Source organism: Heterodontus francisci, unplaced genomic scaffold (genome assembly GCF_036365525.1).
Source record: "Heterodontus francisci isolate sHetFra1 unplaced genomic scaffold, sHetFra1.hap1 HAP1_SCAFFOLD_330, whole genome shotgun sequence".
Lineage (NCBI taxonomy): Eukaryota > Metazoa > Chordata > Chondrichthyes > Heterodontiformes > Heterodontidae > Heterodontus > Heterodontus francisci.
Genome location: NW_027141448.1, coordinates 405,062 through 408,322, shown reverse-complemented (window position 1 = coordinate 408,322; position 3,261 = coordinate 405,062). Strand labels below are relative to the sequence as shown.

The following is a 3,261-nucleotide window of genomic DNA, read 5'->3' as shown; positions in this document are numbered from 1 at the left end:
CACAGTCTGTTTGATGATCAATGTTACATCTCACTCTCTGTTCTGGTGAAGATCAGAAGCAGTGATATCTGTTTACACCACCCGACAAGTCGGCCTGATGCTGTGGCTCGCTGATCATGTGGGGTTAAAGCAATTCTTCCAGTCAGTTAGTTCAGTTTTCATTTCATGAGAAATTCGGTCATCATGACTTCGTCAGTGACCTAATGGTTCAGGTGTCTGAGTGATGTTAATCATGATGTGATGAAATGATTGTATGTTCCAGTCTTTCCGTGGTGGGTTTTCACACTGAGTAGAAACGTGTTGGACATGGTCTGGAAATGTTTCACACTGCTCCATTCCCAACTTCATTTACTGACAGAAGATATATTTCCATCATTCCACAGCTGGCTGCACAGCCAGAAGCTGTGCTGAAGGTGACAGCTATATCTCTGCAACTGACAAGGTGGCCGAGAGGTTAAGGCGATGGACTGCTAATCCATTGTGCTTTGCACACGTGGGTTCGAATCCCATCCTTGTCGCTAGTTTATGAGCTGTTTCGTGTATTGTTTATGTTGGGTGAGCTTATGAATCAAGTCAGCCTCGAAACCTGTTCTTGTCAATGTCCAGACAGTGATTCCAGAATTTGTTATACTTTATTAAAATTGAGACAGACAATTGGAATTCTTCACCCAAACTGCACTGGAATGAAGATCAAATAGGGATCACGAAACGGAGCAAGATTTTTCCTCCCCTCCTTCCTTCCATCATTACTTTCTCTGGATTTGCACCAAGTGAAAGACAAATGGGAAAAGCAAATGGCGAGGGAGCAGATGCAGAAAATTATCCTTTGGCAAGAAATTTATTTTCAAATCTTCTTGATAGATTAAGTGAGTGAGCAATGCTTTGGCAGATGGAGTTTAAAATGAGGGGTCATCTACTACCTACGATAGATCAGAGTGTTTTTTTGTAAGAGGTGAGATGTTAGAAACGGTTGAGGAGCAGAGACCCGAATACTGAATTGATAAAAGCTGGTAGAAAATAATGTGAAAAGTGAACAGAATCTGAAGTTTGGAACTCATGTTGTAGTGATATAAAGCTCTGTGCTCCTGAAGTATATGTCCAAGCCCAGATTGTGTGTAATCTGTGGAGAGTGATTTGGTTTTTATTCATTCTTGGGTGTGAGTATCGCTGATAAGGCTAGCATTTATTACCCATTCCTATTGCCGTTGAGAAGGTGGTGGAGAGCTGCCTTCTTGAACTGATGCAGTCCATATGGTGCAGGAACACCCACAGTGCTACTGGGGAGGGAGTTCCAGGATTGTGACCCAACAACAGTGAAGAAATGGCGATATCATTCCAAGTCAAGATGGTGAGTGACTTGGAGGGGAACCTGCAGGTAGTGAGTTCCCATGCATCTGCTGCCCTTGTCCTTCGAGGTGGTAGTGGTCACGAGTTTGGAAGGTGCTGTTGAAGGATACTTGGCGAGTTGCTGCAGTGCATATGGAGATGGTACACACTGCAGCCACTGTTTACTGGTTGTGGAGGGATTGAATGTTTAAGGTGGCGGGTGAGGTGCCGATCAAGTGCGCTGCTTTGTCCTGGATGGTGTTGAGCTTCTTGAGTGTTGTTGAGTGGGATGTATTCCATCACACTCCTGACTTGTGCCTTGTAGATGGTGGACAGGATTTGGGGTGTCAGGAGGTGAGATACTTGCTGCAGAATTCGTAATCTCTGACCTGCGCTTATAGCCACAGCATAGATGTGACTGGTCTTGTTACGTTTCTGGTCAAGATGTTGATGGTGGGGGATTTAACGATGATAATGCTTCTGAATATCAAAAGGTAGATTTTTTTTCTCTCTCATTGGAGATGTTCACTGCTTGGCACTTGTGTGGCCAGAAGGTTGCTTGTCACTTATCAGCTCAAGCCTGAATGTTGCTCAGGTCTTGCTGCTTGCAGGCACAGACTGCTTCAGTATCTGAAGAGTTGTGAATCATCATCTAACATTCCCACTTCTGACTTATGTTGAAGAGAAAGTCGTCAATGAAACAGCTGGGATGTTTGGGTCTACGACACTACCCTGATAAACTCCTGAGGCAATGTCCTGGGCTGAGATGATTGGCCTCCACTAACCACAACATCTTGTTTTGTGCTAGGTATGACTTCAACAAGTGGAGGGTTTTTCCCCTGATTCCCATTGACTTCAATTTTGCGAGGGATCCTTGATGCCACACTCACTCAAGGGCAATCACCCTCACCTCTCCTCTGGAATTCCAGTCTTTCGTCTCTGTTTGGACCAAGCTGCAATGAGATCATAAGAACAGAAGATCGGAAGAACTCATAGCAGCAGTAGGCCATTAGGCCCCTCGAGCTTGCTCCGCCATTCAATAGGATCATGGCTGACCTGATCATGACCTCAACCCCACTTTCTTACCTGCCCACATAACCCTTGGCTCTCTTGTAGATAAAAATCTTGAAGACATTCAATGACCCAGCCTCCACTGCTCTCTGCGGTAAAGAATTCCAAAGATTAATGACCCTCTGAGAGAGGAAATACCTTCTTAAATGAAAAAGCCCTAAATCTGAAACTGTGTCTCCTAGTTCTAGATTCAACCACGAGAGGAAACATCCTCTCAGCATCTACCCTGTCAAGCCCCCTCAGAATCTTATATGTCTCAATACGTTCTCATTTCATTTTTCTCAACTCCAATGAGTATCGGTCCAACCTGCTCAACTTTCCTCATGAGACAACACCTTCATCACAGGAATTAATCAAATGAACCTTCTCTGAACTGCCTCCAATGCAAGTATATCACTCCTTAAATAAGGAGACCAAAACTGTACACAGTACTCTAGGTGTGGTTTCACCAGCACCATGTACATTTGTAGCAAGACTTCTCTACTTTTATACTCCATCCCCCTTGCAATAAAGGGTAACATTCCATTTGCCTTCCTAATTATTTGCTGTACCTGCATGGTAACTTTTTGTGATTCATGTACGAGGACACCCAGATACTTCTACACCGCAGCATTCTGTAATCTCTCACAATTTAAATAATATTTTCCTTTTCTATTCTTCCTACCAAAGTGGATAACCTCACATTTTCCCACATTCTACTCTATCTGCCAAATTATTTCCTGGAGTTGAGAGACCCTGGCAGAACCTAAATTGAGCATCGATGAGCAGATTATTGCTAAGTGTGTGGTGCTTGATAGCACTGTTGGTGACATCTTCCATCACTTTGCTGATGCTTGATAGTAGACTGATGGGGCGGCAATTGGT

At 43.9% G+C, this 3,261-nt stretch overlaps 1 non-coding gene across 1 annotated transcript; it reads left to right on the top strand.

Moving 5' to 3' along the window:
• The first annotated feature begins 436 nt into the window (after positions 1 to 436).
• trnas-gcu (transfer RNA serine (anticodon GCU)) lies at positions 437 to 518 on the top strand. Its single transcript has one exon. It is a non-coding gene; the product is annotated as a tRNA-Ser (tRNA).
• Positions 519 to 3,261: the final 2,743 nt, after the last annotated feature.